General features: G+C 39.4%; 1 protein-coding gene across 1 annotated transcript in view; it reads right to left on the reverse strand.

Moving 5' to 3' along the window:
* Nucleotides 1-14853, reverse strand: part of LOC124280967 — a 65746-nt gene that overhangs the window by 26194 nt on the left and 24699 nt on the right. The gene's annotated exons all lie outside the window — the stretch shown is intronic.

The raw sequence follows: 14853 nt of genomic DNA on the forward strand, positions 1-14853 counted from the left end.
AGTATTACATTCTAAACAAACAAAACCAAGTGGGTGACGAATAAATACAAACTCTAACGATCATGCATTGTGAGAAATGAGATAACGCCTATTACTTCGGGTGATCTTCACAGTGGTTGTTTAACATTAAATCAGGTCATTTAAGGGTGGGGGTTGTCAGAGGCATTCAGAGCAGCGTCTGCAAGGAATAAGAGTCTCGAGGGTGATTTGTTGTTGTTTTCTTTCTTTTTTTAAAAATATAAACTAACAAATAAGTTCTTGAAGCATGCTCACTGTTACTAAATACCACCTCACTATCAGTAAATACCACCTCACTATCACTATACACCACCTCACTATCACTATACACCACCTCACTATCAGTATATGCCACGTTACTGTCCGTATATAACAACTCACTATCAGCATACACCACCTCATTATCAGCACATACTATCTTACTATCAGTATATACTACCTCACCATCAGGTTATACTATCTCACTATCAGTATACACGACCTCACCATCAGTATACACCACCTCACTATCCGTATATACCACCTCATTTTCAGTATATACAACCTCGCTATCAGTATATACCACCTCAATATCAGTATGCACCACCTCATTTTCAGTACATACAACCTCGCTATCAGTATATACCACCTCACTATCAGTATACACCACCTCACCATCAGTATATACTACCTCATATCAGTATATAACACTTCACTATCAGTATATACTACCTCACCATCACTATATACTATCTCACCATCAGTATATACTACCCCACTATCACTATATACTACCTCATTATCAGTTTATACCACCTCACTATCAGTATACACCACCTCACCATCAGTATATACTACCTCACTATCAGAATACACCACCTCACCATCAGTATATACTACCTCACTATTAGTATACACCACCTCACCATCAGTATATACTACCTCACTATCAGTATACACGACCTCACCATTAGTATACACCACCTCACTATCAGTATATACCACCCCATTTTTAGTATATACAACCTCGCTATCAGTATATACCACCTCACTATCAGTATACACCACCTCATTTTCAGTATATACAACCTCGTTATCAGTATATACCGCCTCACTATCAGTATATACCACCTCACTATCACTATATACTACCTCATTATCAGTTTATACCACCTCACTATCAGTATACACCACCTCACCATCAGTATATACTACCCCATTATCAGAATACACCACCTCACCATCAGTATATACTACCTCACTATCACTATACACGACCTCACCACCAGTATACACCACCTCACTATCAGTATATACTACCTCACTATCACTATATACTACCTCACCATCAGTATATACTACCCCACTATCACTATATACTACATCATTATCAGTTTATACCACCTCACTATCAGTATACACCACCTCAACATCAGTATATACTACCTCACTATCAGTATACACGACCTCACCATCAGTATATACTACCTCATGTCAGTATACACCACCTCACTATCAGTATATGCTACGTCAATATCAGTATAAACTACCTCACTATCAGTATATACCACCTCACTATCAGTATATACTACCTCACTATCAGTATATACCACCTCACTATCAGTATATACTACCTCACTATTAGTATAAACTACGTCACTATCAGTATATACTACGTCACTATCAGTATATACCACCTCACTATCAGTATATACTTCCTCACTATCAGTATATACTACCTCACTATCAGTATATACTACCTCAATATCAGTATATACTACCTCATGTCAGTATACACCACCTCACTATCAGTATATACTACCTCACTATCACCATATACCACCTCACTATCAGTATATACTGCATCACTATCAGTATATACCACCTCACTATCAGCATATACTACCTCACTATCAGTATAAACTACCTCACTATCAGTATATACCACCTCTCTATCAGTATAAACTACCTCACTATCAGTATACACGACCTCACCATCAGTATACACTACCTCATGTCAGTATACACCACCTCACTATCAGTATATGCTACCTCACTATCACTATATACTACCTCACCATCAGTATACACGACCTCACCATCAGTATATGCTACGAAACGTATGTTTGTTATCAGAAGTGCACGCGAGTAAGCTAGACTAAAGTAAGTATCTGAAAATATGTTATTTTGGTGGCAACAAATCGCACCATTTAAACTGAAAAGCAGACATAGTAAAATGGGATATTCAGAGCCCGTGGAAAATCGAGAATTGAATCATTTAGGGGAAAGCATTGCAGAAAGGGCTTGATGACAGGGGTTTGGGGACTGTGAGACAGACTAGTGTGTAACGCGTGCAGGACACAGATATGTCACACTTCAGGGAGCAGGCTTGCATACCTTTCAAAGTATTTAACAAAACAAGTTTTACATCTAACCAGCCCTGTGGTCTGGCTGAAATATTTGGGACTTTCATACCTTGAAATGAATTAACGCCTTTTCTATTACGTCGTATTATCTTCACAATACTTGTTTAACAATAAATCATGTAATTTGAAAGGCAAGTTTACACGAAAATTAGCCTTTTTGTCTTGCACTTTTTCTGCAAAAGTGTTTGTCAAGCAGTCTCATAGCCAAAGCAGTACATATATCATAAGTAACTAATTTACTTTTTTGCGTTATATCGATTCATATTTTGCACATTTACCGAGAGTTCTATGGCCACAATAAACGCACCATGGCTTATGTCCCTTGCAAATGACGTCATTGGTGCACAAGTTATAAACAAATGACGTTATTATACTCTGTTAAACCCATTTCACGCGGTGAAGGTATAGGTGTGGTTCTTGTGTGCGCAGGCTACTGTTTTAAACCGTCTTGTTACCTGGCCGCCAGCTGGATTTGTGTACCGGTCAGTTCCACACTGTGATGACATTGCGTTTGGGAAAAAAGGTATACATTGTACGAAAAGTGGTACCACGTAACCAAATTGTATAACATTCAACCTGAGTCGGTCGCTCTCCAACAGTATGTTCTTTCAGCAAAAGCAAAACTGGAACGTATATGCACTATGTACATCTAGCTAGCCATCGGTGAAGTTGCTACTTAATTTCTTCATAAATCGTACAATTTGTCCCTCCTCTTTGAACAATCCTCTCTTTGATGTCGAAACCATATCCAAATACATCACGAAGATAAAAGCACTTCGTAGTTTTGAATTCTGTTTGAAATATTCGCTTTTCTATGATATCATCCGCTCATTGTAGGGAGGGAAAATTTACTGAAAATTACATACATCATAAATCTCGCCAGTTTTGACATACTACTAAATCACCATTCACGGCGTTTTGCGTATTACCGAACAAGCGGCTATTACCAAACATTATTCCATTTCCGTATGTTTTTCTTAACTTGTTGGTCGTGACAGCTTTACAAATACTATCGATCAAGGGACTCTTTCCTCGTTACTGTTACTCAACTTTTCAAAATTTGCAAATTTCAGTAACAGGACTGAAGAAAGTGTTTATCAACCTTCTGTATACACGATTGAAAACAAACGATAATGCTTCGAAGCAATGATCATGACACTTCGGTCACAACTAAATGTTTATGGCACACCGTTTGTTCGGAATAGCCCGACATGGCTGTTCCGAATGGCCTGACAAGGATGTTCAGACGAGTCGACAAGAGTTCAAAACAATTATGAAAATGTGATGAAGTGAAATATCCATTTAATCCAAAAAGATTGAGGGACAAGACTTGCTTGCCTTTGTATGTGTACATGATTCTCACTGAACGGTTCTTTGTTAGCATTACTTATTGCTTCAGATAATAAAACACAACAGGAAGTAGGCGGGGCATGGTGTTAGCAGCTCGGTAATACCCGACACCGCTCTATGTCTTAATTTAAATGTCGAATTTTACTAGGAGTATTGAATTTGGGAAAAAAAACCCGTTTCATTGAGATCACCGGTATTTTTGTTGTTGTTGTTGTTGTTGTTGTTGTTTGATCGAATCACCAATTATGAAACATCGTGGATGAACCGAGAATCGCTGAGAATGTATTTGAAAACAAGAACTTTCAGCTACCTTGCACAGTGTTTATAAAACACGTCACACATATGTCGGTTATGTTTCGCCCATTACATAAACAACTACAGTTCAGTATCAGCTTCCTCATACAGTTCACAATAGAATGACAAATGGTCTTTGTCACCAATACCACGTGTCTCAGTGAAATCCAGCGAAATATACCAGAAGTGAAAACGAATGCCGCGCTGACAAAGGACCGCATGTTTGAAATGTAAACAAAGCCAAGCTCACATATTACACTGTGTATCATTTTCTTATACCGTGAGAGATTCGTTCGTCTACTCATTGCATACACTTCTCTTAAGTTTTAGCTCATGCATGGGAAGATTATCGTAGCAAGAAACTGGGAAATCAAAATAGGTGTATTTCAATGATTTCCTAGATTCAACACAATATATTATAGTTTCCGTAAGCGTGACGTCATGACTGACGCAAACTCACGCACAACGTTGACGACACTTCTTCTCATTTCTGACTATTTCCATGAGTCACAATGAAAACGAAAAGAAAATAACAAGCAGCAGATTGTCAGAATGTTTCGGACTACTTACATATCACATTTATGCATATACGTTGCTTGAAACAACGAATTTTTCTTTCAACGATCCGGTGTACTCGTGTCGGTGAACACGCTTTTTTGTGTGAATGTCGCTTCCCGATAGTGACGCCATATGTATATCTACATTGTTATTCATATTTGGTATTTTCATTGAGCTGAAGTTATGAATGAAAATACACATGATCAATCTAACCTGCATTTTACACACTCGATTACTTTCAGTATTAATATCTTTTGCTTTTGGACTATACAGGAAACCAGTCTAAATCAAATGGCACCAACTACGTCATAATCTAAGTGTGTGGGTGTGGGTGGGGGTGTTGGTGGGGTTGGTTGTTGTTGTTGTTGTTGTAACACTGGCCTGTTTTGCTCCATTCGTCACCACTCGCCCCTTTCCGTAACCGCTATTCGGCTTGTCCCGGAATAACACGAGTGGGTCACGAATGGTTTCGCTCAACAAACAAAGGCCTCATAACGGCATAACATTTCAGCACTTAATATTGAGGGTTATATCTTCATTGTAAGAAAAATGAGTGTATATTTTCAAGTTTTGATATTAACTAATTCAGTATTCCATTTTGTTTCACATAAGGGAAAAATGTGATTTCGTGTACACTTCCCCTTCAAGGGTGGGGTTGTCAGATGCATACAGGAGAGCGTCACCAAAGTATGACGGTGTCTTTCTTTTTTTTAAAATAAAACTTATGTTCTTGAAGCATCCAGAAAACACCCGATCTAGTTGCTAACAAATTGTGCTAGTTCCGGTAATACTTCCTGGATCGGGTGCATGAACAATATTTACAAGGACACAGAGAAGGTAATAAAAACTTGAGAAACAGTGGAGGGCATAATTGCCAGATTATTAGAGTATAAATAACTCAGAGACACCACCAGCTTTAACTACGTGACAGATAACAAACCAAGGATATGTTTGCGTTGGTTTATAATGTATATTCCGTACAATAAATATGTAAGTACCGTTCAATACAACATTACTTCACTGTCAATATATACTACCACACACAAAGGCAGTCCAACCCACAAAAGTCGTCCCAGCGTTGATGAGTGAGTGACTCAACATGGATTTATGCAAAAATACCATACAGGGCATTGATTAGATTCATGTTCCCGTCATGTTCAGATATAACCACAAAGGAAAGACCAGCACGAACAAAAACAGGCGTTCACTACACGCTCTCGCTTTATGAGATATACGACGACAGATGGTTGTTGTCACAACATGTAATCAGTGAGTGTTCAATAGCAAAACCAGCCAATAGTTTACAGACTATATAAAAAAAGGCCAGGGTTTCTTTTTTTCCACTATTATGTATCATTTAACATGTGATAAGTTGTAGAAACGCTACACTTCAAAGAGTTAATAAACACAAGAACTTCCATTTGTTTTCCGTTGTCAGATCACATAATGCCAATGTCATCGCTGGGCGTGGGACGTGAAGTGACTGAAAAGCAAATCAGCGCGGAATACATTCTGTGTTTCAAAGACAGCTATTTAACATGAAGGGCTAGTGTAAATTTTGCAGTAATGACTTTCTAATAACGATCGGAATGGGTCGACCAATATGAATAATATCTCAAATCTATTATATGCCTATGAATATGAAAGTCAAGTACATGAAATGCCTTGCAAATGGTATTTTTGATAAACGTAACTTGACAAACGTTCAGCCATTATAGGAAGCCCATTTTAGGTGTCCCCCGCCGTGATATTGACCGGAACTATTTTGCTGTCGCCCATGTCCGTGTATGAACCATACAGAGACACATACAAATTGCATGTTACAATAATGTCAGTAAAAGCTGATATCACCTAACTGCGTTTTCTTGCAAGGTTAAGGAGTTACAATGCCTTTAAGGAGATATGCAAATAAACGATATGAAGGAATCTCGTAGCATGCTGTTACTCTGTAATCAACGAGTGAGTGAGTATGGTTTGCGCCACTTTTAGCAATATTCCAGCAATATCGCGGGGCGGGGGTGGCCTCACACATTATGCAAATGTGGGAAACTGAACCCGGATCCACGAGCGAACGCTTTAACCACTAGGCAAGCAAACCCGACCCATGATCAACGAGGACAAGTGACCAGGACAACCACATTCCTATGGTTGTTTTCATATATGGACACAGCAGATAATGTCATACATGCTTTCATTCCGAAAGTGAAATATGTGTATAAATAAAAATGTATTTTCTAGCATTGCCATCGAAAAACAGTTTTATTTCTTCCTTTTAAAAACTGTTTCTGAAGAGAGAATACAATACAACCATTCTGAATAACACATATAAGATTCAGATTTAAGATTCACAAATCGTAATCGAGACGGGAAGCTATATGAGGACCTTAGGAGAACGCATAACTTGTCAGTTGGCACGAATTATTATCAGTGAAGATCTTACCGGACCCCGAGCAGCGCTAGCTCAGAAGGGCCCACCAACTTGTCTTGGATAAGAAAGTTGAGGCATCATGGGTGACCAGTGGGGTCATGCATCCTCATAAAGATGCTGGACCGGCCGGCGAGAAAGGTGGCCAACAGCACTTCGATGAAGTGTCTGAGTCTACTAACCTCAAGGTGGTGATTAGTCTGAGTGAAGACAAATGAACACTATTACAGTCATGAGATAACTTGTATGAGATACCCATAATGCCCTTGCACGATCTCATGAGCAGTCACTGTCGATAGTCATCATAAAAGTTTACATAAAAGTGTGTTGTTTACAGTAACATTGCGCTTTTGCAGAGCTTCACATGTAATATAAATGAACAATTTATATGATTTAGTTAAATATGGTAATATGCGCTCATGAAGTTGTCAACGCTTCCTTCACGTCTCCAGTCAGTGACACTCACCGCTAGATGTTAACGGTGAACGCGCTGCGAATGTTGTGAAGCACGTGCACGTGAGTGTGTGGGATGCACGAGCAGTGTGTCCGTGCTCTACGTGCTATGTAACGGGTCTGTCTACTACAGACAGGCAACACGTACAAAACTGTTAGCTTCCTCCGATGATAACGAGTCCCAGTGTACCAACTTTATTTGTATGCATACTATGATTTTGCTTGCTTGGTTCCTCATTTCATTAAAGTGCACATACGAATACACATTTGTTTGCATCTCTAACCAGGTGGAATCTTGAATACGAGTGGACGTTGCTTAGCATACCATTGAATACATGCATAATACATTGTGTAGTATATGTGCAACATATACAGTATTGCAGTATACATGTTACAGTAAGGCCTGGACAGGAGGGGAAATAATCTCGTTCTGTGACTGTGAGACAGACTGGGACAAGATATGGAACACCAAAAATTTGGACAACACACTTGTTTGGGTCTTTTAATTGTAAATATAATTCAAATAGATTAAACTAGATTTCGATATCCTCCGAATGTACATTTGGTTGAAACTGGAAAATATACATTTATCTCGATACAAGAACGAATATTTACATATAATTCAAAAGTATAGAGTATTCATTTTGTCTTCTACCCGTCCCTACTAGACTAACATCTAGTCTCAGAAAAATATAATAAAAAGAAGCCCTGAGACATTCTCCTGAAGCTGTGGAAATCTACACTTGCCACATTTTCTAGACTTGCGTGGGCTTGGATATATTTGCTTCAGGGTCTGTTTGACAGACTACGTCCCTACATACGCTCACATGTGTCTCCAGGTCACGGAGAATCATTGGTGCAGGGGCCCATATTGCAATTCTCGTGCGTTTGATTGTGGCGTTGACGCGGCATGGGCGCCTTGTAACATCACTATTTGATTATAATTCACAAACACGTGCTCATGATATGGTCGGAATCATGCCACGGATTAGCAGATATTTATCATGAAAACAGGTTTTTATGTAGGTGGCTTGAAACTTGCTTTTACAAAGGCCAATACATTCGATCACAATACTTTTCGTTTTACAGCTTCTTTTCTCTTAGCATGCTGACCTCAAAACTGATTTATATTCTAATCGCTGATTAAAGAGTAAGACAATAAATAGTATGTCAAATTATCGTTACCATGACAACCCTGTGATATTTTACCTTATGTAAGAGTAATAAATACGATGCTGGGTGTGGCAGTACTACTGCAGTTGATAGTGTCTGTCGTAAATTTTAATAAGTTGCTTCAACGCTATCACTAATCACTGGGTATCACTGGAGAAGCACTTGCGTCGCTAGTACATCGCGCACTACCCCTTTCTCTTTTGACAAGTTCGAAGAATCCTGGTCAAAGTTGAAAAGTCTTAAGACTATTCCCTACTATTCTGTAACACTCACATTGTACCTAAAATAGGTAGAGCTTCCGTTCGGGGGAATATCAGAAGGACAGCGATACATTTATCTCCAATGTTGTAGAAGGCACTCCACTTACTTATTCATTTATGTCGGAATCAATATTTTCGTCCCCAATCAGATGTGAACTTGAACATGCGAGGTCAGACCAGAGACCATATAATCTATATATTTCAAACGTACTAAAATGTGCGAAAATAAAATTTCATGAACCAAGTAATTCGCATGATGGAAACATATACTGAGTCAAAAAAGAAACTTCACAAAATGTAATTTGAAAAATAATGAATTTTTCTCTGATGATACATCTATGTTTCCGAAATGGGATCCCTATCCGTCGAAAAACGTTAACTAAACCCACTCAAACTCATCCATTCCTCGTGCAAATGACGTTAGTGCCAAATCAGGTTTTGCACGTGCAGTCGATCACGTGATCTTCGCATCGAAGTTTTCTTCATATGCACGTGTTCGCACTGGCCTCAAGAATTGAAAAACACGTTTAAACCACAGTTCTAACGGTACTTGAAATGCCACGATTGTCAAATGTGCAACGTGAACGTGCCGTTGGCATGTTGCAAGCGGGAAGATCAGTTATTGACATCGCAAGAGCAATGGGATGCAGCCGTCGTACTGTGTATGACTTGCGAGGTCGTCTACAACAAGGTCGGGTCGTCCACGTGTGACGTCACGATAGAAGACCGTCAAATCGTCCTACGTCACCTACGTGACAGATTTCTGCCGGCTACACGAACCAGGGCCGAGATGTTTAGAGGTCGACTGTCCTCACAGACCAATCTCCATTCTCGACGTCCATATTGTGACTTGACATTCTGTATACCCATGTTTTGGAACTGCGGTGTAGCCTAATGGCACTGATTATGGCAGTGTCAGTGTATCGAGTACATCACACAGATCTCAGCAATGAAATAATAACAATTTAACCACCCTACCATCTTTTGTTCTTTTATAGTGCCCTGAAGAAAAAAATGTGAGGTTTCTTTTTTTGACATCATCTTGCTTGAGCACAGGAAACATGACGATGTATGAACCGTTCATTTACATACCTCTGATATCCGATATGACACATATCTATGGCGTGTAAACATTTGCAAATTTCTAAATTTATATGCGTTTCCACACCAAAGTAAATTTACATGTTTCCATACATACATGACGAGGTGCTTGTGCATACGGAAATGTACGACGAGCATATGTTTCAAAGGTATAGATTTGTATGAAATATATGCCCGAAGTTGGGAAATCTCTGGAAACATACGTAAATCCGGTCATGGCATGTACTTCCTACTTTACTTACGTATATTTTAATGGTGTACTATCCGGCTTTCGGTCCTGTGCATGTCAGTTAACCTTAATCCCAATACCCCCACACCCTCCCCCCCTCCCCACCCCCACCCCTTAACGACACGCATGGGGTTGCTGAAGCCCATTTAGAGTAACGAAAACAATCACACGAGGCAGCAAAGGGCATTTATTTATTTCTCAAAGCAAAAAATATCGTAAGTTTCCAATCACATCGTAGTTTTTACATTGAACTCGTGAAGATCCGGGTTAGAATTTATCTTCAGTAACTCATGCTTGGAGTGAGGCTGACTATCAGGATCTGCTGGGCAGGCATGGTGACATGGTTCATGCATGACATCGCATCCTAGTTGCGAAGATAGCTGCCTATGATGTCAATCACTGGATTGTCTGGCCACGTTTGGATGATTTACTGATCGTCGTGAAATAACTGGAATATTGCCAATGGCAGAGGAAAACTTCAAATAACACAGTTTTAATCAAAGCAAAAGACAGTATGCTGAATAGCGAACCCGAAATCCAGTTAAATTCATCACCTTTATTCGTGGTATGCATTGCTACCATACATATAGACATTATGGACTTGTGCCCACTTGTCTTGTGGTGAATAGGATGTGGAATAGGGTAAAAAGCTGTAACAAATAAAGGGATCATAAGTCCATATAAACCATGAAATTTAGTCCTCAAAATGTTTTACAAACATCTCCCATTAACTTTTATGTCAATCCATGAATACATGTATCTTGAACTGTTATGGTAAAGCAATGTACCAATGAACAAAATTATATAAGCCAGTGTTCTTTAAACCTACTTTCATGAACACGTTAATATGAATAACACATGAAGAAATTTCAAGTAAATACCATCAAATTCCCATGAATATCGACCAAATTACTATGGTGAACATTCAGAAATGAAATACCAACAATCTCCATAAATATTAGGAAATTCCACAACGAAAGTAAATTCATTAGGTAATGGTTTTATCCATATGAAATAGGAAAAATATATGGTAATAGCATTACAATGCTTAGAATATACCTGTAGCATGAAATGTGTCATAAATACAAAAAGTAAAGAATACATACACTTTGGTGATTCACTGTGGGTTTATGTGTGAAAAGGAGCAACATTTCAATGTTGACTTCAGCGTGATGCTGCCTGGCAGACTGACTCACGGCTATCCCTGTTTTAAAATGACGGACAGAAACTCTCGCTTTTAACCAACTTGCACGTGCTGATCGTGCGCAAACCGAAACCAGGTATTGGCACTGGTTTGACAAACCAGTTACGGTCCTAAGAGAAAAATACATAAAAAAAGGTTTCACTGTCGTTTGTGACAGCACAGACAGGGTACTTATAAAAATAGCCAACAATGTGTTAGCAAAAAACATTGCAATTATCAAAGTAAAAAGAAATTGTACCATACTATTTTGAAGTCTGTGCAAAACGTATTATCATTAAAACATAATTAATATTTGATAAATATACTTAATAACAAGAAGACATGGCTATCAAGATCCCCCGTCACAGCGTTCTGTTCCTATTTTTGATTCCTTTTTTAAACTCCTCCACGACCTTCATGTCCTGAAAACACATAGCAACAGTGTGCGAAATTATTTCCAAATTGTGCAAGCCAGTCGGACAAGCTGTGCCTGAAAGTTACTTGCCCATAACATAATTCACCAGTCCGAAATTTGAATGTAGAAACTAAGCAAAAGAATGGCGCGGGTTTTGATCAATAAGCTGCTGATATGATGAACATTTTTATCAGGCCATCATCTTGCATGATTTAAAAGTGTATTATGACTTAACAAGTCGGAGAGAGTGATATATTTACAAAATGACCCATTGAAAATTCACTAGCCAGTCGGGCCAGTGAGTGTGGAGAATTACTGGCCCGATTGGATTGTTCCTAGCCACGGGTCACGCCGAAGACCCGGGTTCGATTCCCCACATGGGCACAATGTGTTAAGCCCATTTCTGGTGTCCCCCGTCGTGATATTGCTGGAATATTGCTAAAAGTGGCGTAAAACTCAACTCAGTCAGTCAGTCAGTCCTAGCCATGGGCTTGCGGGCCAGTGGCTAATTTGCACACTGCATACCACATTTGGTTTCCCTATCAAAACGGTTACTGAGAAAATCTGTTCTTATTGGGGATAACATGCAGTAAGTCAAGAAACGCAGGACAAGGGCCATAAACAAATTGTAACGCGGTTTCTGTTTTCGAACTTCCTCAAGGCATTCATGTCCTAAAAATAAACATCAAATTTGGTTTCCTTATCTATAACGGTTTCTGTTAACATCTGTCCCCATTAGCAATACCGTGCACTAAGTCAAGAAACACAAGACAAGGGCCATAACTCTGTAACAAATTGTAACACCGTTCCATTTTTGAAATCCATCAAGGCATTCATGTCCTGAGTGAGTGAGTGAGTTTAGTTTTACGCCGCACTCAGCAATATTCCAGCTATATGGCGGCGGTCTGTAAATAATCGAGTCTGGACCAGACAATCCAGTGATCAAAAGCATGAGCATCGATCTGCGCAATTGGGAACCGATGACATGTGTCAACCAAGTCAGCGAGCCTGAACACCCGATCCCGTTAGTCGCCTTTTACGAAAAGCATAGTCGCCTTTTATGAGAAGAATGGGTTGCTGAAGACCTATTCTACCCCGGATCTTCACGGGTTCATGTCCCGAAACACATGCCGAATTGGGTTTCCCTATCTATAACGGTTTCTGTTAAAATCTGTTCCCCTTGGGATACCATGCCATAAGCCAAGAAACGCATGACAAGGGCCATAACTATGTAACAAATTGTAACACGGTTCCGTTTTTGAACTCCATCAAGGCATTCATGTCCTGAAAACACATGCCAAATTTGGATTCCCTATCTATAACGGTTTTGGATGGACGTACGGACGTACGGAGCTTAAACCAATATCCTTTCCAACTTCGTGGCGGGAGATAATAACATAAAAAGGAAACGCAATTGCAAATTACTACCATAGAGTACTTGTATAAACATGTATGTGGTGATTTTTCCTTCGCTCTAACAATGTACCCTATTTCACATTCAAACTAACAAACAGTTGGAGCTATAAAATAATAACAAAATAATAACCTTTACATAAAAATATAAAGTTTACACTAATGAGAATCTTCCAACTTCCCAACCATCACGCACGCATGATGTTTTTAATAATAGTTTAGTAGAGAAAGGCACCGCTTAAAACTTTGTTCCCTATCAAACTACTGAATTCTATCATCGTTGTCAAAAATACATTGCAAGGCAAACCAAAATGGATATTATGTGTATTTTTGAACATTCTTAAACATTAGAGGACCAATCGAATTTACCTTTGTTTGGTCCACTCACAGTCTCAGCACAATACATATTTCATCTCTTTAAGAAAGTGAGAATGTACCTCCGAGAAGTGACTTATTATATGGACATGATCAAAATTTCTTGTTCCTTCGCGTCTTACACAAGATTTTCGTCTTATGAGCAGGTGTCTGGTAGGGATTGGTGGTAATTAGAACCGGTATTGTCTCTTTCTATGTCTTGAAATGATTCCAGCATTCTCCAGCGTATCCAGAAATCCTTTAGCCTTTGTCTTGAGCCTTGGTGGGATTTCAGGAGCGCTGATGTAGTATTTGAACAGCCTGTGATCACCGTCTCGAAGTCTGAAACGCTTCCCCTCAGACTGGAACTTCTGTCGCAGAGTCTCGATTTCCTCCACGTCGCTGTCGATGCTGACGTTGTAAAGATGGCGGAGGACGGGGTTGACAGCTGGGTTGGTGCCGGTAGAAGATGGTAGTCTTCTCATGAATTTCTTCTCATCCTCCGAGATGTAATTACCTGGAGTTGTCTCATCGTACTTGGTAATTAGGTCCGTCTTCAGAATCTCATCCAGCTTGAGATTTAGTCTCCGTGTGGCCATGCTTACTGCGGGATCAGGGCTGTTCTTACCGGCAGATGGAAGTAAATGTCCCTGGAGAATATCTATGTACCGCTCACTGTTCATATTCCCTTCAAATACACAGAGGGGCGTTGCCCCTAACACAGATATGCCACCCCACACGTTAAATTTCGGACTGTAGTTTGGGCGTTGATACAAAGGTTTTTCAGTTTGTTTGGTCCAGAATTTCAGTGTATTAGGAAACAGACATCTGAGAAGATCACATTGTCCCAGTTAATATTTCTATGATGTAAGCACCATATAGAACACACTTTATGGATAACAACTTCTTTTTATTCGTGAGTGCGACGTTTCGATACAGATTCTTGTACCGTTGTCAAGCATAATGGAACATGAAGAAGGGGGAGGTATATATATGCTGGATGTAACAATGTAACAAAGAAAACACAATTAACATAATTGGCTAGGCAGAAAGCTGATGAAGCCAGAGAGTAGACAAAGGACAGGCGTGGAAGCCAATGATGTACAAATAATAATGAGATGTTTATACAGCAGAGTTTATACAGTAGATTGGGCTTGGTGGATGAGTGCATCATAAGCGGATGGAATGAAGTATCCTTGGTCTCGGTTGATGGTGGGCTTTT

This window comes from Haliotis rubra, unplaced genomic scaffold (assembly GCF_003918875.1).
Source record: "Haliotis rubra isolate DU_JTF1 unplaced genomic scaffold, ASM391887v1 Scf277, whole genome shotgun sequence".
Classification (NCBI taxonomy): Eukaryota; Metazoa; Mollusca; class Gastropoda; order Lepetellida; family Haliotidae; genus Haliotis; species Haliotis rubra.